At 36.6% G+C, this 23,329-nt stretch overlaps 1 protein-coding gene across 2 annotated transcripts in view; it reads right to left on the bottom strand.

Moving 5' to 3' along the window:
• The window catches only part of LOC145260405 (uncharacterized), a 258,651-nt gene that overhangs the window by 183,934 nt on the left and 51,388 nt on the right, over positions 1-23,329 (bottom strand). The window lies entirely within an intron of this gene.

The raw sequence follows: 23,329 nt of genomic DNA, 5'->3' as shown, positions 1-23,329 counted from the left end.
AAATGGGAGATATTAAACCTGTCATTGTAATATAGGACAAGAAGGAGAAAAAAGCAACCTTAGAAGTTAGTGTCTCCAATGATAGTAGGTGAAACAGAGCTAAAATCTAAAGATAACAAAATACCAAGGTCTTATGAATCACATGAAAATGAAATCTTGGGAAAATCTCCATCAGTCCAGTAATCATAAGAGCAACCGGATTCATGAAAAAGAAATTACAACAACTACCTGGCAAATATACCCGGTAAACCAAGTGCAAGAGAGATACAAGAAATTGCATTTAAAAGGGACGGTTAGAATCTTAAAAATATCTCTTGGTTGGAATGCATGAGACAGCGGGGTATCTGGTAGGACGCCCAATCACCAGCTAGAAAAAAAAAAAAAAAAAAAAAAAAAAACGGAATGAAACGTAAGAATGGATCCGTTTCCGTTGATAAAGAAACTACTTTCTTCCTTTTTAATTTCGTTTCATTTAAATAGAAACCAACATTCGTCACGCCATTTCAAACAACAACTCTTTGAAGGAATTAACAAAAGGAACAATGGAGTTGGAAGTTCCTACACTTATACAAGAAAACAAATATATATATATATATATATATATATATATATATATATATATATATAATGTGTCCCAATGAAGAGTCTCCCTACTAATGTTAGTGTGCGTGTGTATGTATTCTTTCAAGTGAGAACGTGGTTCATCCTGAATCATGGAAACCTGTAATTACCGGCCACGTTTTTGCTTTCAATCCCCCTGTAATCTGCTGAGACCACAGATTAATGGTTGGCTCAAGACAGAGACTGTTTCTGTGCATTAGCAACAGATGGAAGACTCAGTCTTGTGAACAAAATAGTATACGTACGGATCACGGAAAACAAGTTCAAGTGTAGGTATGATTATCACATGATGACATCTAGAGGTGAAGGTAAATACAGAAATAGTAATACAAAGTCTAAATACATACGTGAACAATAACAACGCTCCGGCATCAATTAAGAAATCTTATAATTAGCCCCCCCCCCTCTATAAATAATAGAAACTATAAATTATACCTAGAAATAAAATACAATCACAAATTTCAAAAACAAAATTAGTTTAATAATAATAAAAATAATAAAAACTTATAGCTTAAACGCAGACATGTAAACAAACACTTGTTTTGTAATTTTAAACGCAGTTAAAAAAAAAAAAACAACAAAAAAAAAAAAACGAACGGACCTGGATTTATACATATAAAAAAAATACTTGGCGCCATTTGCGTTTTAAATTTCTAACGATTATTACTCACCAATAACATAGAGTATAAATATGCACCTGAAGACGGTCGAAGGTTACATCGGCCAAAACGTTCAGAGGAAAAACAATCAAGATGAGAATAGTAATTCAAATAATATAATAAATGTATAGATAATACATAACGTCCAATCTCATCTTGTTTGATACTAAATGATACACTTCTGGTAATCGGTGATACCATGAGACTGCAGTAAAAATGTTAAGACTAAGTGCATGATCTGTTGGGTCAACATTGGTATATTTTATATTAATTTATAAATTTAGTGTTCCTAAACTGACTGAAGGTTAATAGATATTTTAAAATACAATTATTTATTGTTAATTTATGGAATATGTATTAAATATGAAGGAATTCCATAATTATTCATAAAACACTCTTAATTAACAGTTTTTTTTTTTGTTTTTTTTTTACATGTTTCACAATATTAAATTTTTTTACAACTGTAACAGAATCAAATACACAACAAACGCTTTTCAACCTGTACAATTTTCGTGAAGTCGGAGGCTGACACAATACATTGTGATATCATAATATACCAACATTCTTCTCTTAATTATTTACATCATTTATCACTTTTTAGGAGTCGCCTTTTCTCCCATCGCTTAAAAGGTACACGGATGAAAAGTGTGCACGGTGACATAACATTTTAAGAGTTATCTGTTATGTAAGCAAGAGGGGAAAAAAATTCTCTTGACATTTTTTTTTTTTTTTTTAGTTTGGATCGTTTGAGATGAGTAACGATAGAAAGAAGGGGGAGAAGGAGGCAAGAAAGGAGGAAGGGGAAAGAAAAGCGAGGAGACGATGGAGAAGAAGTGAAGAAGGGTGGAGAAAGATGGACAAGGAGAGAAGGGGAGGAGAAGACAAAGACGAGAGAAGGGGAGAAAAAAACACAGGAGAGAAGGGGAGAAAAAAAACACAGGAGAGAAGGGGAGAAAAAAAACACAGGAGAGAAGGGGAGAAAAAAAACACAGGAGAGAAGGGGAGAAAAAAAACACAGGAGAGAAGGGGAGAAAAAAAACACAGGAGAGAAGGGGAGAAAAAAAACACAGGAGAGAAGGGGAGAAAAAAAAACACAGGAGAGAAGGGGAGAAAAAAAAACACAGGAGAGAAGGGGAGAAAAAAAAACACAGGAGAGAAGGGGAGAAAAAAAAACACAGGAGAGAAGGGGAGAAAAAAAACACAGGAGAGAAGGGGAGAAAAAAACACAGGAGAGAAGGGGAGAAAAAAAACACAGGAGAGAAGGGGAGAAAAAAACACAGGAGAGAAGGGGAGAAAAAAACACAGGAGAGAAGGGGAGAAAAAAAACACAGGAGAGAAGGGGAGAAAAAAAACACAGGAGAGAAGGGGAGAAAAAAAACACAGGAGAGAAGGGGAGAAAAAAAACACAGGAGAGAAGGGGAGAAAAAAAACACAGGAGAGAAGGGGAGAAAAAAAAACAGGAGAGAAGGGGAGAAAAAAAACAGGAGAGAAGGGGAGAAAAAAAAAACAGGAGAGAAGGGGAGAAAAAAACAGGAGAGAAGGGGAAAAAAAAACAGGAGAGAAGGGGAAAAAAAAACAGGAGAGAAGGGGAGAAAAAAAAACAGGAGAGAAGGGGAGAAAAAAACAGGAGAGAAGGGGAGAAAAAAACAGGAGAGAAGGGGAGAAAAAACAGGAGAGAAGGGGAGAAAAAAACAGGAGAGAAGGGGAGAAAAAAACAGGAGAGAAGGGGAGAAAAAAACAGGAGAGAAGGGGAGAAAAAAACAGGAGAGAAGGGGGGAAAACAAAGAGGAGAGAAGGGGGGAAAACAAAGAGGAGAGAAGGGGGGAAAACAAAGAGGAGAGAAGGGGGGAAAACAAAGAGGAGAGAAGGGGGGAAAACAAAGAGGAGAGAAGGGGGGAAAACAAAGAGGAGAGAAGGGGGGAAAACAAAGAGGAGAGAAGGGGGGAAAACAAAGAGGAGAGAAGGGGGGAAAACAAAGAGGAGAGAAGGGGGGAAAACAAAGAGGAGAGAAGGGGGGAAAACAAAGAGGAGAGAAGGGGGGAAAACAAAGAGGAGAGAAGGGGGGAAAACAAAGAGGAGAGAAGGGGGAAAACAAAGAGGAGAGAAGGGGGGAAAACAAAGAGGAGAGAAGGGGGGAAAACAAAGAGGAGAGAAGGGGGGGAAAACAAAGAGGAGAGAAGGGGGGAAAACAAAGGAGAGAGAAGGGGGGAAAACAAAGGAGAGAGAAGGGGGAAACAAAGGAGAGAGAAGGGGGAAACAAAGGAGAGAGAAGGGGGAAACAAAGGAGAGAGAAGGGGGAAACAAAGGAGAGAGAAGGGGGAAACAAAGGAGAGAGAAGGGGGAAACAAAGGAGAGAGAAGGGGGAAACAAAGGAGAGAGAAGGGGGAAACAAAGGAGAGAGAAGGGGGAAACAAAGGAGAGAGAAGGGGGAAACAAAGGAGAGAGAAGGGGGAAACAAAGGAGAGAGAAGGGGGAAGCAAAGGAGAGAGAAGGGGGAAACAAAGGAGAGAGAAGGGGGAAACAAAGGAGAGAGAAGGGGGAAACAAAGGAGAGAGAAGGGGGAAACAAAGGAGAGAGAAGGGGGAAACAAAGGAGAGAGAAGGGGGAAACAAAGGAGAGAGAAGGGGGAAACAAAGGAGAGAGAAGGGGGAAACAAAGGAGAGAGAAGGGGGAAACAAAGGAGAGAGAAGGGGGAAACAAAGGAGAGAGAGGAGGAACAGAAAGAAGACAAAAAAGACAGAATGGAGTAAGAGAGGGAGACTAGAGGGGAAGTAAGAGATACCGTTTGATCAGTGATGTGTGTAACATAGTTTTTTTGAGCACAGATTTATTTCTTACGATTACACACTACCTTCGCCAATTAACTTTGTTTTCCTTCTTTTTCAAAAGCCCACAATTCAATTTGCTCTGGTTAAAAAAGAAATTTAGTGAGGAGGTCCGGGGAGGGGGGGGGTGACATGAATGAAGGCAAGTGGATGGAGAATGTTAAACCGACCCGAGAATGAATAGAGGTAGATTTACTCTCAGCACTTTTGAATCAGGTAATTCAAACTTTCAGGAGGTTAAAAAAGAAAAAAAGAAAGAAAAAAAAAAAAAACGATTCAAGTTTTAGTTATTCGACGAGACTTTTGTCGCACCGACATCTACATGGGTCATTGGAACGTTAAGTAGTTTTTGCAAAGTGTATGATAGATGTGCACCAATAAATATACTTCCTGCAAGTTAAAATCGCAAATAAACAGTCATTTATATATTCTAGCATTTATATAAACATCTGGTTTCTACTGGAAGCACTCATTAGCTTGAAGCATTAATCATTTACTAATTAGTAATCAATTAATGACCTACACCGGTTAATTAAAATGAGTTTACAATGTAATCAGAGATAAAATATAATCTGTAATGACAAAATACATGCCTAACATATAGAGAGTACAATGTTGAAAAACCAATCTCGGAAAATCTAGCCTACCCAAGAGGACAATGTTTGAAGGCCAAACCTCACACAGAGTATGCCATCAGAGCGAGCCAAGCCAAGCCCTTCGCAGAGTACGCCATCGGAGGGACCAAGCCTCACGCAGAGTACGCCATCAGGATGGCCAAAACGAGTACTCTATTAATCACTGAATTTATTAACTTTCCTCAAATCAAATATATAAGATGAAAAAATAAATGTGTTCAAGTCTGTAAAATTTGAAAGATTATTAAAAACCAGTAGCAGGAAACGATTCCAAGCAAATATAATGAGCATGTAACCCTCCCCATTCCCCAACATTTAAAACACCTGTTCAGTTGGTTTCCATTTGAAAACAAGAATGTACAATTTGTCAAAAGGTATTGAGAATACTCAATGAAATCTTAGATGTCAAACACAGGTAAACATGTCCCAAAATGCCGGTAACTCACATTTTCCAAGCACAGGTGCGCGTCATTCTTCCAGCAGCCCTTCCCCTGTCCCACCTCTGCCATGATTGCAATCAAATTAACGAAAAAAAAAAAAAAAAAGGTTTAAGATACAAAAAAAGATAAGACCAAAAGACATGAGAGGATTTCTTGCATTTTTTGTACACTTTTTTTTTTTTTTTTTTTTAAAGGAACCACAGTTTTCTTAACCATACGTTTCATCTCGTTTTGCCCGCCCCCGCCCTCAAATTTCTTAGGCTACACTTTATCTCTAGTCACTTTTGTATGCATATCCGCTATACAATAATTTCTTTAACATGTTTTTTTTAAAGCAAGACCCTCTAATTCTGAATCTACCTTCTTTCCTTCATTTTTCTTTTGTTGAGATTATATACATATATATATATATATATATATATCTCCATCCCCATCTCCTCACGTTATTTCCGATGCTTCCCCTCTCCAGCTTCTTATCTGTCCAGAAAAGCGTGTGTCTAATTTGTACGCTTTCAAAAAAGAAAAAAAAAATCCCGACACTAGTCCTGGCTCTTGTCTACCTTTCAATTGTGACAAACAAAGAAAGAGACAAACAGTTAAAAAAAAAAAAAAAAAAAAAAAATGCGGGAGGGGGGCGTAGAGAAAGAAAAAGAGGTCAGCAGCAGCACATGCATCGACAGTTCAATCTGCACCTGAGTCCAATTTCTAAGAGGCCCTAATAAATAAATAACAGGCAGACATGCATACACAAGACGCCTAACTCTCCCAGCACCCTTCTTCGTTCTGTCTCGACTGTCCGTTGGAGCCAAAGAAGGGCCTCCAGTCTCAGGTAAATGTACCACTTCGTTATTTAACAAAGAATATTCGGCCCGTTCAGATAGCAGGAGACAAGCTACACAAGTGCTCAGATTTGTAGGAGAGAGAATAAAGAAAAAAAAAAAATCTGCCTCGTTCACACTGTACACTTAAAATTTTATTTTATTAAAATCCCATCTGGTGAAGTGTCGATAGATGGCAGTCAAACAAAAGAAAAATCCAATGGAGACTTTAATTTTCAGACAGAATTTTGTAAAGAAGACAAATTAAAATCAGAGTTTGCTTGAAGAATGTATTATCTTCTTATACATTAAGTAAAAAAAAAAAAAAAAAAAAAAAAATCCCCTTTATCTTTGACCGGAATAGCTTAAGTAACAAAAGATAATCCCCTCCCCATCTTAATTTGTCGGTGTTTTCGCCCCTCGCTCCCGCTTTTTTTCCTTGGTTATTGGTTCATTTCTATGCTTTTAAATATTTAGTCATGCGTAAATAAAGACAGAGGAAGAAAGAAAAAAAAATGCTCATTGGAAGTGTATAAACAAAAGAAAATATCACCACAAGTAGTAATATTATTTAACAGTTAGCCATAGATAACGTTGGGGGGGGGGGAATATAGTGAGCCAGAGTTTCCAAACCTCAGGACACCATGAAGTCCCAGAGCAGGTTTTCTAAACTATATATAAACGTTATTTTCCAATTTCAACACTAACTACTACTAATAATGTTAACACATTATATATACGCATAGGAGGACAAAACTGAAATTGTCACGAATAATAAGACTATAATCAAAGTGTGACTAAATCTTACTACTTACCTGCTTATTGAGAAGGCGAGAGAGAGGAGGTGAGCGATGTGTTTATAGCCATAACTAATTAATTATCTGAAACACTTGGGAGAAGGGAGGAGAAAGAAAATTGCCGCTAACCAGTTAATGCAATTATTATGAGGTATTTTTTATTAACTCCGTAATTCTACAAAGTGAGAACATGGCATACAATATAAGAAATTATATAAAAACAATCAAGTAAAGTAAAAAAAATAAAACAAATACCACGGATTATATCGAATAACAACAAAGATTAACGTTCCAAGTTTTTCAAGTTTTATTAAGTGTTGATTTTAGAAAGGATATCTTTCTTTAGAATAATAATAATGTTCAAAGTACCGCGAGGAAGATAGGAGGAATGGATAGAAAAAGGATAGAGAACGGAGAGAGAGAAGATGATAAAGAGAGAAGGATAAGGGGGGGGGCAGAAAGAGAGACGGATAAGGGGGAGGGTAGAAAGAGAGACGGATAAGGGGGAGGGTAGAAAGAGAGACGGATAAGAGGGGGGGGGCAGAAAGAGAGACGGATAAGAGGGGGGGGAGGAAAGAGAGACGGATAAGAGTGGGGACAGAAAGAGAGACGGATAAGAGGGGGGACAGAAAGAGAGACGGATAAGAGGGGGGACAGAAAGAGAGACGGATAAGAGGGGGGGCAGAAAGAGAGACGGATAAGAGGGGGGGGGCAGAAAGAGAGACGGATAAGAGGGGGGGGGCAGAAAGAGAGACGGATAAGAGGGGGGGGCAGAAAGAGAGACGGATAAGAGGGGGGGCAGAAAGAGAGACGGATAAGAGGGGGGGCAGAAAGAGAGACGGATAAGAGGGGGGGCAGAAAGAGAGACGGATAAGAGGGGGGGCAGAAAGAGAGACGGATAAGAGGGGGGGCAGAAAGAGAGACGGATAAGAGGGGGGGCAGAAAGAGAGACGGATAAGAGGAGGGGGGGGGACAGAAAGAGAGACGGATAAGAGGAGGGGGGGGCAGAAAGAGAGACGGATAAGAGGAGGGGGGGCAGAAAGAGAGACGGATAAGAGGAGGGGGGGCAGAAAGAGAGACGGATAAGAGGGGGGGGCAGAAAGAGAGACGGATAAGAGGGGGGGAGAAAGAGACGGATAATGAGAAGGGGGGGGGGAGAAAGAGACGGACAATGAGAAGGGGGGGGAGAAAGAGACGGACAATGAGAAGGGGGGGGGGAGAAAGAGACGGATAATGAGAAGGGGGAGAGAAAGAGACGGATAATGAGAAGGGGGAGAGAAAAAGACGGATAATGAGAAGGGGGAGAGAAAAAGACGGATAATGAGAAGGGGGAGAGAAAAAGACGGATAATGAGAAGGGGGAGAGAAAAAGACGGATAATGAGAAGGGGGAGAGAAAAAGACGGATAATGAGAAGGGGGAGAGAAAAAGACGGATAATGAGAAGGGGGGAGAGAAAGAGACGGATAATGAGAAGGGGGGAGAGAAAGAGACGGATAATGAGAAGGGGGGAGAGAAAGAGACGGATAATGAGAAGGGGGGGAGAAAGAGACGGATAATGAGAAGGGGGGGAGAAAGAGACGGATAATGAGAAGGGGGGGGAGAAAGAGACGGATAATGAGAAGGGGGGGAGAAAGAGACGGATAATGAGAAGGGGGGGAGAAAGAGACGGATAATGAGAAGGGGGGGGAGAAAGAGACGGATAATGAGAAGGGGGGGAGAAAGAGACGGATAATGAGAAGGGGGGGAGAAAGAGACGGATAATGAGAAGGGGGGGAGAAAGAGACGGATAATGAGAAGGGGGGAGAAAGAGACGGATAATGAGAAGGGGGGTGGAGAAAGAGACGTATAATGAGAAGGGGGGTGGAGAAAGAGACGTATAATGAGAAGGGGTGTGGAGAAAGAGACGTATAATGAGAAGGGGGGGTGGAGAAAGAGACGTATAATGAGAAGGGGGGTGGAGAAAGAGACGTATAATGAGAAGGGGGGTGGAGAAAGAGACGTATAATGAGAAGGGGGGTGGAGAAAGAGACGTATAATGAGAAGGGGTGGAGAAAGAGACGTATAATGAGAAGGGGGGTGGAGAAAGAGACGTATAATGAGAAGGGGGGTGGAGAAAGAGACGGATAATGAGAAGGGGGGGAGAAAGAGACGGATAATGAGAAGGGGGGGGAGAAAGAGACGGATAATGAGAAGGGGGGGGGGAGAAAGAGACGGATAATGAGAAGGGGGGGGGGAGAAAGAGACGGATAATGAGAAGGGGGGGAGAAAGAGACGGATAATGAGAAGGGGGGAGAAAGAGACGGATAATGAGAAGGGGGGAGAAAGAGACGGATAATGAGAAGGGGGTGGAGAAAGAGACGGATAATGAGAAGGGGGTGGAGAAAGAGACGGATAATGAGAAGGGGGTGAAGAAAGAGACGGATAATGAGAAGGGGGGAGAAAGAGACGGATAATGAGAAGGGGGGAGAAAGAGACGGATAATGAGAAGGGGGGAGAAAGAGACGGATAATGAGAAGGGGGGAGAAAGAGACGGATAATGAGAAGGAGGGAAGAAAGAGACGGATAATGAGAAGGGGGGAAGAAAGAGACGGATAATGAGAAGGGAGAAAGAGGGAGAAAATGGGAACGGAAGAAAGAGAAAATAAGGGGAGAAATGAGGTCTCGGATGTAAAAATTAAGGAATCTGCAATTTTTGCTGAAATCGTAAGATTTTTGTTCCTATTTATTTCCCCACAACACAAGGTTAGTCGGTTGTTTTACTGTGGAGGGGGGGGAGAGTCTAGCTCTCAAAAATGGGCACTCCTGATAAGAACAAAAATAAAAATTGTCTGTCTAGAAGGATTTCTTCTACACTGATCGTGAATAGAAAAAGTGAGGTGGAGTATCAAAACAGATACTACACTTCGTTCCAAGCCAAGAGGCCGTTTCCTTTTACTTGTGAGATTTTTGTTGTTGCTTTTTCGTCCCCTCTCTTGCAACAAAATCCCCACTTTTTAGAAATCTACTTGTCTCCCCATGAGAACCGAGTTAAATATAATCTAAGTATTGTGTAATATGAGGAATTAATCTTAGGCGTCATAAACTGATAACTTTCAGACTTTAAACCAAAACCCCTTTTTATTTTTCTGTGCATCCCTGTCTAACCAACCACATCCATTATAAGTCGAATCGGTATAACCTGTAAAAGAAGCTATTGTATATTTTTCGTTAAAAAATAAATTAAAAATACAACACTTTAAAGACATACGATAGACATAGGAACGGCCAAAACGGAAGGAGGAAGTAATTTTTTTTTTTTTTTTTAAATCTACCAAAAAAAAAAAAAAAAAAAAAAAGTAATTATTTAATCAATACGAAATTTTCACCGACTTATTAAGTGAAGAATGAACTTTATAACCGTGTACTTTTTTTTTTTTTATATATAATCGATATATATATATATATATATATATATATATATAGCCTACAGCTCCCCTTTCTTTATTTGTGGTTAAAAACATGCTTAAAATAATCAGTCAAAACTGAGCAAAATATATTGAAGGGGAGGGGCTGAGGGTTGTAAATAATAATAAGAAAAAAACAACAACTGTGCACGTATCAGATTTGCAGGTTGAAAATCCGAATTTTGAATGTGTTTAATTTTTCATCTTTTGTGTGAAATTCGTTGAATATGTTAATTTTTTCAGATTTGTAAAAATAAATAATAAATAAATTTTTTATATTTTCATTATTTTTACAAAAAAGAGTACTTTTAAATCTTTGAAAAGTAAATCATTAATTTTCTTTTAGTGAGCCCAATATTGCTAATATACCATTAAATAGAAAATGCTTTAAATAATTGTGATTTTACTAAAAATTACTATAATTTCTTTTCAACAATTTACCGTTATGTGGTATTACCTCAGCTATGGTAGACCATAAGGCCTACAAACAGCTACGGTAGACCATAAGGCCTACAAACAGCTATGGTAGACCATAAGGCCTACAAACAGCTATGGTAGACCATAAGGCCTACAAACAGTTGTTATCTCCCACTTTCCCTTTTTGCTGTGACTTGCGCTTGACTTACTTGAAAGTGTGGTGGACTTGCATCTACCACACTCTCGTTCAGAAACACTTGGTCCTGATGGCAAACCAGGGTCAAGACAACCAAGCGTGATACTAGATGCAGAAGTTGTCTCCAACACATACAGTGCCTAACATTCCCAAAATAGTCACCCATCTGGTACTGGCCAGCCTCATCGTTGCTTAACTTCTGGGGGTTATGTAGGCAACAAATATATATATGTATCGCTTATGAAAAAAAGAAATCTATTATAAAGTTGATTCTTCACTTAATCGTCAAAACGTTAAATTTATATGGAAATTTACAGGACGAAATGAACTCCATTTAGTCCTGTAAAGGCTACAGTAGTTTCATCAATCGTATCATTCTCATATCATTTCTCTCCATGCAACGCATATCCTCAACCCTCATTGGCCAGGCTTTACTTGCATACATCGTCACACTATGTACACATGTCTTACAGATCCTTGCCTCGATTGACAATGTAATTGCTCCATCCAGTGTAATTAGTTTTAAGAGAATATTGAAATATATCCCAATGATTATTATCACAAAATTAAATTGTCCGGCAGCAAAGAAATAGACAGTAGGTAGGTAGGTAGGTAGGGGTCGACTGTCTCTAAAGTTAGCTAGAAATGGTCAGACAGCGGTCAACATTTTTAGCAGGAGTTGAGAATGAGAGCCAAGAGTCATATTTTATTCAGTCGATTCCTTCACCTATAAATGAATAAATAATAAAAAAAAATCTATTCTTCCTTTGTTAGTGGAGAATGTATTCACAAATCGCTGAGTGAATTTTCAACCAACAATGACATTTTCTACATAATTTCATTTTCGTATATTTTAATCTTTTTCTCATAAGAAAAAAAAAAATAAATAAAAATTAGAGAAAGCTGACCGGTTGGGTTGACTGAACAACATTTCTTGCTGCGTCTTCTGTTCGGTCGTCGTCGTCGTCATCAAAGATTCTTACCAGAAGAAAATATAAACAGCTGTTGCGAAATCGTTCAGCCAACGGTAAAGTCTATGATGTACATATAAGACGAGTTTTTATTGTAGACATATTTAAACGTACCTATCATCATGGGTAAATTCACATGCATTCAACTTATAACAAGTTTGATTGGATGCTACAGAATATAAATAAAACGAATGGGAACTGGTTTTATTCTTAAAAAAAAAAAAAAAAAAAAAAATTATATATATATATATATATTGGAACAATGACAGATGCTTTTATATCTAATATACATGTAGTGCATAAAATATAAGCTATTTTTATATACTATCCCCATGGTTTCATGCAGATGCGACCGTCATTAATGTTAAAATAAAAAAAAAAGGGGGGGTTGTTTAGTCCTCTCTCACTGCAAGAACTTACACACCGGGGTCGGAAAGTGGGATTGAGACATCAGCGCCCCTGAGGAGAGGCACTCTGACCTACAAAAAGTGCCTGAGCAACACTGTCAGCATTCCTCAGTGAGGGTGCCTCAGGCAATTAGCAATAAACTAACTCCTTCTCAAAGAGAGAAGGCAACACCTGGAAGGGTGGATCGCCTAGAACTACACAGAACTAAACTCCCGCTGCAAAGTAAACAGGCATCATTACGGAATGGTCTAATCTCTGCTGATTTTGGGGGCCTAAGATAAAAAAAAGAAAAAAGAAATGGGGGAGAGAGAGGAGTGAAAAAAGAAATGGGGGAGGGACAGAGGAGTGAAAAAAGAAATGGGGGAGGGAGAGAGGAGTGAAAAAAGAAATGGAGGAGAGAGAGATGAAAAAAGTAATAGAGAGAGATGAGAAAAGTAATAGAGAGAGATGAGAAAAAAGAAATAGAGAGAGATGAGAAAAAAGAAATAGAGAGAGATGAGAAAAAAGAAATAGAGAGAGATGAGAAAAAAGAAATAGAGAGAGATGAGAAAAAAGAAATAGAGAGAGATGAGAAAAAAGAAATAGAGAGAGATGAGAAAAAAGAAATAGAGAGAGATGAGAAAAAAGAAATAGAGAGAGATGAGAAAAAAGAAATAGAGAGAGATGGGAAAAAAGAAATAGAGAGAGATGAGAAAAAAGAAATAGAGAGAGATGAGAAAAAAGAAATAGAGAGAGATGAGAAAAAAGAAATAGAGAGAGATGAGAAAAAAGAAATAGAGAGAGATGAGAAAAAAGAAATAGAGAGAGATGAGAAAAAAGAAATAGAGAGAGATGAGAAAAAAGAAATAGAGAGAGATGAGAAAAAAGAAATAGAGAGAGATGAGAAAAAGAAATAGAGAGAGATGAGAAAAAGAAATAGAGAGAGATGAGAAAAAGAAATAGAGAGAGATGAGAAAAAGAAATAGAGAGGGATGAGAAAAAAGAAATAGAGAGAGATGAGAAAAAGAAATAGAGAGAGATGAGAAAAAGAAATAGAGAGAGATGAGAAAAAGAAATCGAGAGAGATGAGAAAAAGAAATAGAGAGAGATGAGAAAAAGAAATAGAGAGAGATGAGAAAAAGAAATAGAGAGGGATGAGAAAAAAGAAATAGAGAGGGATGAGAAAAAGAAATAGAGAGAGAGAGAGAGTTGAGAAAAAAAAAGAAAGAGAGAGAGTTGGAAAGGGAAGGTGACTGGGCGGGGGGGGGGGAAGATGCGTTATTATAGAGTGAATAATGAAAGATTTCTGAACATTCAGGATACCCGACCACCACCCCAAGAAGACCGAGATCGGTATTGTTATGGGTGGGGGTGTATAGGTCCTGTTGATCCACACTGCTCACACTTTGAATAGCTACAGAGATTTACTGATCGACAACTCCCCATTTCCACCCGGCTGCCGTGCATAAAATCCACAATCTGTAGCTACCAAGCACTGGGTTGCTTTGTTGGCAGAAGCGAACGGTCGGTTACAAGTCAATGGTCAGTTGACAGAAAGAGAGAGAGAGAGAGAGAGAGAGAGAGAGAGAGAGAGAGAGAGAGAGAGAGAGAGAGAGAGGGCTTTCTAGATCAGAAGCACTTAGCGGTGCAATCTTTCCATGACATTACATTTCTATTAAAAAGAACCACATCCCCTCCGCTATTATATAGCCAAACATTTGAAGCCATTTCGGTTATTGTCATTTTAGCTTTTAATATATCTGAAGCGGATGTGACATTAAAGCTACAATCTAAACGTCCCTTAGGTGCTTGTGTAGATTGGTGATCTTTAAAACCAACGCATTTTAGGTGAAAACATCACATACTATGTGTCATGTCGAAACTAGTGAAAATTAAAAAAAAAAAAAAGAAAATGTAAAATTAAAAAAATTTCTTTTAATATTTTGAGATTGTTCTTAAAAAATGGTGGACTCTTAATTTTAAGCTAAGAGTTATCTCCCTTACTGATAATTACTTTTGCACTTGATTACTCTCGTAATTTTTGGAACTAATACTAATTTCGACATGGCACGTAGGTATGTAATAATGTTTTCAATTGATGCGATTAAGTGATTTCGGCAGCCTGTAAGATCTCCTGTACACAGAAGGAGTGAAGAAAAGAGAAAAAAAAAAAAAAAAAAAAAGTGGCCACCTTTTTATGTTTGCTCAATATGCAAATGAGGCGCTTCCGGTTGGATAAAAAAAAGAGCCTGGTTTTACAAAAGGGAGATTTGGGGACTTGACTATTGAAGTGGTGAGTTGTGTCAACTGTGCGTCGTGTTTTACAGTTGAGACATTCTTGATAGCGAAACGTTTTTTTTTGTTTTTTTTTTAATTCTTTTTAAACCACACCTGAAATGCATTGACATAAAAACTCCCCCCCCGCAAAAAAAGGGGGCACTATGGATGAGAAAACAATAGGTCAAAAGTTAGAAAGTTATGTTTGTAATAAGAGGAAAAATACTCCCCCAAAAAGGAACACTTTGGAATAATACTGCTGGCTATCTATAAGTAAATACTTTACAATGTGTCAAACACAGAACAGCCTTCGGACTAAGATCACAGTTTAGTATCTGTTTTGCCTAACTATAGAAGGGTTCTACCTACATTGACAAAGGAACTTGGGTGTAGTATCTGTTCTGATACTACACTCAAGTTATTTTGTCCTTAGTCCTTGCAGGGAAAACCCTTCTAAATTTTCCTTTTTGCCTCCTTCCAGAGTGCCCCCCTTTTTTGAGGAAGCTGGTTTTCTCGCACATTAAAAACGACCTTGTATCGTATTTTGCTTTCGTGGGGAAGCAAATAAATACCAACAGAAAGAAACGTGGGAGGGGGGGGGACTTGAAGCACTTTCACACAAACTGTATTTACCATTAGAGGGAGGAGGGACGAAAAGGCAAGTTGATGTCAAACCTTAAAAGATTTACTGCTAAAATTTATTTAAACAAAATAAAAATATATAAATAAAAACAGCCTCATCAAACTCAACAGTGGCCAATCTAATTTTAGTGCCTCTGTTTTAGATTTTAAAAAAATACTCTAGTGGGTGGAGGAAGCTGATAATATAATTCATCCCCACCCGACCCTCCCCAGGCTCAGCTTCAAATCTTCAGAGTAACCAAGTTGAACAACCTACCACCCATATCCCACCCCATAAAAAAAATAAAAATAAACTTACCCATAACAGTCACCAAAGTGCCCTATGTGGTGGGACTTGATCATGATGAATGATCCCCTTCCTGCCCCACTCGCACACACCTACCCCCCCCACCCACCCCTTGTTACGTTTGGTAGCCTAAGTGTCAAGTAATAAAGATGTTATGTAATTTGTGGCAGTGTCATGGGGGGGGGGAGAAAAGGGATGAGGGTTGGAACAGCAGAAATATATATATATATATATATATATATATATATTGCTGTGCTATATTTGTCTTCTATTTTTAACCAGCCATAAGTGGTTTAAATTTTTCTATTGTAATAAATTTGACATCTGGTAACGAGGCACAAATAAATAGACCAATAAGTAACGCGCAGCAGCAAGAACAAGAATTACAACAAGGTTTCACATGAATCTAACATACAAAACTAATTGCTAAAATCAAAAATGCAATAGCCTAAACTGCTAAAAGCTGTAACATAGTAGGGGCGGGGGGGGGGGGGTTAAGTCAATTATTCCAATAATAACATAATTACTCATTCAGCCACAAGTATAACAGTACTTTTCTCTAGTGGCAGGAAAATGTGACACAAGGATCGGAAAGTGGGATTAGAAAAGAGAACATTTTGGCTTACAAAATAAATAAATAAAATAACAACGCTTGGACAGCCCCATCGATATTCCACAGGAATGGCGCCTCAGGCAATTAGCAATACACTAACCCTTTCTCAAAGCATGAGAAGGCAAAGTCTGGGAAGGTGAACCTCCTAGAACTACACTGGACCAAAACCGTACCTCAGCCACCTAAACAATGGCGTTGGCTTTGGGGATGGAGAATGTGTAATCCCCGAGTTTCTTCACAGGTCCTCAAATCGAAATAAGAAAGGAAAGAAAAAGAGAAAGGAAAGAAAAAGAGAAAGGAAAGAAAAAGAGAAAGGAAAGAAAAAGAGAAAGGAAAAAAGAAAAAGAGAAAGGAAAAAAGAGAAAGAGAAAGGAAAAAAGAGAAAGAGAAAGGAAAAAAGAAAAAGGAAAAAAGAAAAAGGAAAAAAGAAAAAGGAAAAAAGAAAAAGAGAAAGGAAAAAAGAAAAAGAGAAAGGAAAAAAGAAAAAGAGAAAGGAAAAAAGAAAAAGAGAAAGGAAAAAAGAAAAAGAGAAAGGAAAAAGAAAAAGAGAAAGGAAAAAAGAAAAGAGAAAGGAAAAAAAAAAGAGAAAGGAAAAAAGAAAAGAGAAAGGAAAAAAGAAAAAGAGAAAGGAAAAAAGAAAAAGAGAAAGGAAAAGAAAAAGAGAAAGGAAAAAAGAACAAAGAAAGAAAGAGAAAAAGAACAAAGAAAGAAAGAGAAAAAGAACAAAGAAAGAAAGAGAAAAAGAACAAAGAAAGAGAAAAAGAAGAAAGAAAGAGAAAAAGAACAAAGAAAGAGAAAAAGAACAAAGAAAGAAAGAGAAAAAGAGAAAAAGAGAGAAAGAAAAAGAGAGCAGAAAACAGAAGAGTGCTAAGAGAGATGGTTAAAACGGAATCTTCATCCTACAAAAAAACAAAAAAACATGAAGGAACCAATCTTCCTACCCTCCAAATTATGAATGGCAAAGTTTGTTTTTATTGTGTTTTATTGCATTTGTCTTGTGCAAATGGCATCGTCTGACGGCACCACGGGACAGGAATGTCTTTGAGTAGGATCACAATCCAGAAATGGTTCCCTTCACCTGAATGATAATGTATGAAAGGAAACTCCTGTGCTATGGCGAGTAAAACTATTTGCCATCTTTTCTTATTCACCGATTCTGCTTCCCCAATCCACCTTCAGAATTAGGAGGAGGGGGGAGTTCCTGCCTTCATGGCTAACTTATTCTCATGGACAATTTTTTGGTTTTCTAATTCCATTGCTAGTTTTGCAAACCACCCCTAATGTGGTAGCATGATAGGAATTGAAGGATTTCTTTTGTTAAAAAAGAGAATGCAAGGAAGCATGAGAGATACAAAAATAAATAAAATAAGGGAAAAGAAACGAGAAAGAGAGAACCAGAATATACAAAAAAATAAAAATAAAAAATAAAAAATAAAAAAAAATGAGAAAAAAAAAGACAGACTCGAAAATTGTAAATCGGAAAATGAAAAATTATATAATTTTTTCATTTTAATAATTTGTTTTCTAAATCTAGAACTTTCTACATTTATATAAATGAATAAATAAAAAAAAAATTAACCATAAAGGCCAACACAAGTTGAATGGAAAAAAAAAAAAAGAAAGTCTAACCAAACTTCGAAGAATAAAAAAACAGTGCTACAAGAAAAGACAAAAGAACTTAGTAACTCCAAACCTATGTTTTTTTATCTGAGACCAATCTTAAGTACCCAAGCTCCCTACACACTTCTTTGGTAATCAATACAAGAAAGGGAAAACCTCTCCAAACACTATGCCCAACAGCTGTAAGAGAAAAGGATAAGAGATTAGGGCCCTGGTCAGTAAATCAAAACTACCATACACTTTTTTTTTTCTTTTAAGAGAAAGAAAGTGTAAAAAAAAAAAATTAAAAAAAAAAAAAAAGTTTTACTCAAGCCAAGAGATGGAACATCTGGAGTTTCTGACTGGAGGCAAGTTTTATGATCTGTCAGACCTTTTGGTTTTCATTGCTATTAGAAAATTCCATAACTGTTCAGGCGAAACATGCTCATGAATTGTGTAGCAACATATTACCGCTTATGTAAAACAAATAGAGAGTATACCTTGCTCTACTTCGGTATTGAGCACTCTTGTATTAACCTCATTAAACTTCATTGGTTACTTAACCTCTGGAAAACAATAACCTCAGATTATACATACACACACATATATATAGACACACATTAAACAGCCATAAAGGGAACAGTATCTATTCTTAAAAGAGTCCTCGGATATAAATTTAAATCATAACGGAATCAAGTTAAAACTTACTGAAGTAAAAAAAAAAAAAAAAAAAAAAAAAAAAAAAAAAAGCAGAAGTGCCCGGCCTTACCGGTCGTAAAATATGCTTAAATATAATGTATATTATTATAATGTCAATTCTCTATCGATTATTATATATTACATTGTACCCAATATATAGTAGCGATTTCAAAAGTGTGTGTGTGTGTGTATATATATATATATATATATATATATATATATATATAATATATATATATATATATTATATATATATATATATATACATACAATTTGAGTGCCATCAGTTAGAATCGAAACTGACACCAAAATTAAGAATTCTTGGTAAAATTATTATAAGATTCAAGCAAACAAAAAACGCTCGGACAGTTCGCAGGGTTTTATCATTAATATATATCTTACACACATGACTAACGTTCTGCATCTATTCACTTGCTTCAACATTATAGAAAACAATTCTTGGTAATCTGGAGGTTGAATCCCAGAGAGCATATTCAAAAGTAACTGGGTTTGAATCCTTTGATTGGCAGTAATTATTACTTCCTATACTGATGATTGTGTAAGTATGAAACACTAGTCTGTACGTAGAAATGATCACACACACACACACGGGTTGATATACCATAATACAATGAAAAGAAAAACGACAATGACAAACATTTTATTGATGCAGAATCTTTCCTTTTGTTTTCAGAAGCCAAATATATTACAGCAAGTTTGTTTGGTAGTTACAGATGCAATTTGTTTTGCTTTCGTACTTGTCATAATGCATTTACGTCGGAAAAATGACAGAAACGGTTTGTGCTAATTTATTAGGTTTTATAGCAGCTTTGGTGTGGCCAGTAGTGACCGCTGGCCATCATCGTGCAAGTTATTAGAGCCCAGAGGCCAGAAGAGACGATATAAATAGAACCATGACAAGGAATCAATACTTACCATTGATGAACCATTAGCTCAACCATTTCGGAGATGGGGAGAGGAGAGGGGATAGGTGGTAGGTAAAGAGAAAGAGAATGCACATACAGTCAATACGCCTTGTCATTTATACTTAGAGTGCTCAATACCAGGAACAATATAAGTCTGATTAATGTAGACATACGATTAAATTAATTTTTATTATAATTAGAAGAGGGATTCTAGACATAAGGTTTAGTCATATCTTAATCTTCGTGGAGGAGACATAAACATGGTGTAAAACTTCTGTTTGGAGAATTTGTTTACCCGTCCTGAGACGGGTAATCTAATTTTGTATACATTTTTATTCAAACATTTTTAGCTACATATATACCTACATCTTTCAGTTGCAATCTTATTAGATTAACTCTTTAGGCCAAGTTAAAATGAGAATAAAAGGAAACCAGGCTCGAGTCAATTACTCAGAATTGCTGACTGACTTTGATTGCCTCAGAAGTTTCACAATGTATGCCTATAGTTGTGTAGCTGGGGGACATTTTTAAGATGATGCGGAGTTCATATTGGGGCACATATATAACGGGACTTATGTAATACAGACATAACGATAGTGATGAGGGAGAGAAGACATTTATGTATATTACAGTTCTGTTCTGCTTGAGACTTCATATATATATACTGACTGGAAATGTATACAAGTTCTTAACACAGAGGAGGTGAGATACATAATCTTGTAAGGGTTATACAATGTTCATTACAAGATGATTAAAAAGATGACACATGAAAACAGTTACAAAAACACAATGATGATTCTTTATTCATTGGTCAAATGCTGATGACGTCAGGAATTCACATTTGGGATCTACACAGTTTAATGTTCTACCCTTCGCTTCCAAAGCGGCAGATGACCACTGACTGCTAACTGGCTGACTCTTAACTCTCTCTCTCTCTGATTGACTCCCGACTCTTCTGACTGACCAGCTGACTGAAATTCGAACCCATAATATGGAGAAATGTCCTTTGTTCATGACGTCAGAAGTGTGTTTTTCAATACGTATTGGGACAATACATATAACGAATATAAATGAGAGAGAGAGAGAGACAGACAGACAAACAGACAGATTTATACTCATACAGTTTTGATATTTCTTGGGAACTTCATATTAGATACTGAATGGAGATGTATACAAGTTCTTAACACAAAGGAGGGGGAGATACATAATCTTGTAAGGGTTACACAAGGTTCATTACAAGATGTTTAACACATTACCTTTTGAATGTTGAAAGATGACACGTGACAACAATTTTACACAATCACAATGGTGATTCTTTATTCATTGGGCCGGTCGAATGATGATGACGTCAGGAATTCAAATTTGGGATCTACATAGTTTAATGTTCTTCCCTTCGCTTCCAAAGGACTGACTCCAACTCAACCCATTTGCTCTCAACTCTACTCTTTTGCTGACTCCCAGATTGACTCTCTGACTAACTATCTCCTATATTGAGAATCCCCCTTCGTCTATGACGTCAGAAATGTGTTTCCCAAACGCGAACAATTCACATGGCTATGCATGTTTTTCCAAACACACTTTTAACAACAAATGAATTCTCAACATATAATTCTAACCTATTTTTTTAACAATATATTTTTAATTTGTATTGTTCATTCTTTAACTGACATTTTTAATATTCAGTTTTCTAAAAGAATGAACAATCAATTCTTTTTACGATATAAACAATATCTAAATATTTCTAATAGAATTTAAAAATAGACTAAATTTCTAACATTCCAATTCTTAACCTTGCTTACAAGGTTTGAGTCTCGGTCTCATTTTCACCTATCTAATAATCTTATTTACATGGAAAGGAGACAGCCTTTCCCTATAACAATATGTTGCCAAAAGATGGTATAGAAACAAATGTACTTATCTTAATTATTTATAAAATTCTATTGCTTTAGGAGCAAAATTCATTTGGAACAGAATTTGAAAGCATGGGTTTAATTTAATTAAATGTTTTTTTAATTAATGGTTACACACACACACACACACACACACACACACACACACACACACACACACACACACTAAGTGACCCGTTTGGTTACCCATTCAGTTTGGATTAGATTGGTTGAAATCAAAAAAAATCTGAGTTTTCAAAACCAGTTAAACAGAAAAAACAAAATCATTAGTCGCATTCTGTTCACTATTTATTTCCATACCGGTTAAATAGCATTACTATCTGTGGTTCCTTTTTTTTTTTTTTTTTTTTTATAATGGACTATTCCAATCTCTTAAAAAGAGAAAGAAAGCATGTCAGTGATGGTGACACAGAGTGATAAACACTACAAAATAAGAGCAAAGGGGAAAGTCAAACGAGATATTGTGTGACAAGATGAGATAGATAGGAACTTAGTAAAAGCGAATTGCAGCAAATTATAAGGATTAAAAACTGCTTTTTTTTTTTTTTTTTAACTTTTTTTTATTTTTAAAAAAGCTAACTCATACCCAAAACTGAAGAATATTTTAGTAGGTATTTTGTGAGATTAATATATATCTGATTATAACTAAGGTTTTAATTGCTAACATCCTATTATTACATTTGGTTTATTTATTTGGATTATTATTAGTTATAATCATATATATCTATGGAATAGATTAGAACATGAAATAGGGTGATCTATTTTACATTATGCAGAATTTAATTTAAATCTGATTATATTATATATATATATATATATATAAACATTAAGAAAACAAACGTTTATTAAACTGGCTTTACACACACACAGTTATACTTAACCGGAACTGCTCTGGAAGCATTGCTGTACATTTTAAAAGTAATACAGAAAAAGAAAATTTTTTTTTTTTTTGGTTTTATTATTTCAATAATTATCTCAATAAAATTTAGATTAAAACTAGAGCTAAAAATTTGTATAGGTCAGGCTGGATTATTTAATAGGAAAGCCCAAAAAATTGTTTACATTGAACTTGGAAACTTATGTTGCTGCCAGCTAGGAAGCAGCATCACAATACCGTGTTCTACAGATAGGTAGTTCTAGAAACTTCTTATAGAAGCGCAATTTAATTTTATGAACAAAAATTAAAATTTACAGCAAGTAGCTAGTCAAGTTTTTACTTTGAATGTTTTTTATAAGCGAGAAACACAGAAACGTGAAATGGTCACAAAATTTTATCAATATATAGAAGAGATGAAAACAAACAAAAACAAAACAAAATGCAGCTAAAAATATGAGTTACCTCTCTTACATTATTTGAATCATTATGCAAAAATTGTTGACAACCGGAATAATAATATATTAAACAAAAATGAAGCAAAAGCCAAATCGATATTCTAAATAAGCTGCTGAAAGGAAAAACGAAGACAGAATGGCTAGGTAGAATCAAATATCTGTGTCAAATGCGATGCTATTTAAGTCTAAATGATAACATCCTGCTGACTTAACTTTATATATTAGATAGATTATTATACATAATATGTCTCCAAATTAAACAAATACAAAATAGTAATTTTCCATAATTTCCCATTTTTTCTCTTATTTTAAAAATTCCCTAAACAGAAGTCTGTTATTCTTGCAAACACAGGAACGGATATGGAGACCCAAATTGCAATCACATAAATGTAAATACTCGTTCGTTGTCCCTGATGAGGGTAAAGAAAGTTTAAAAGAAATAGAGAAGGGAAGAGGGGAGATTAGAAGATGTAAATAACATACTCACAGAGAGAGAGAGAGAGAGAGAGAGAGAGAGAGAGAGAGAGAGAGAGAGAGAGAGAGAGAGAGAGAGAGAGAGAAAGGAAAAACAAGGAAAGCAACTAACCCGAAGACCCCTTTTCCAACCCAAAGAAAAAACAACCTCTGTTTAGTGATAAAACGGCAGGACAAACTGTTTTTCCAGATTCTCTGTTCGGCTTAAATATCGGCTGCAAGAAAGGTAACACCAAAAGCTTCCTTGCTGGAGTCTCTACGAGTTCCCTCCCCTCCTCCTCTAATGAACTCAGCCTCATCTCTGCCCTATTTTGTTTTTATTTGCTTACCCCCATCACAGATGAGGGAGGAAGGGCGCACAG

The sequence above is a fragment of the Euprymna scolopes genome, chromosome 36 (assembly GCF_053919585.1).
Source record: "Euprymna scolopes isolate OS-2025 chromosome 36, ASM5391958v1, whole genome shotgun sequence".
NCBI lineage: Eukaryota > Metazoa > Mollusca > Cephalopoda > Sepiida > Sepiolidae > Euprymna > Euprymna scolopes.
The sequence above is the reverse complement of the archived record's forward strand: the minus strand, read 5'-3'. Positions and strand labels throughout refer to the sequence as shown.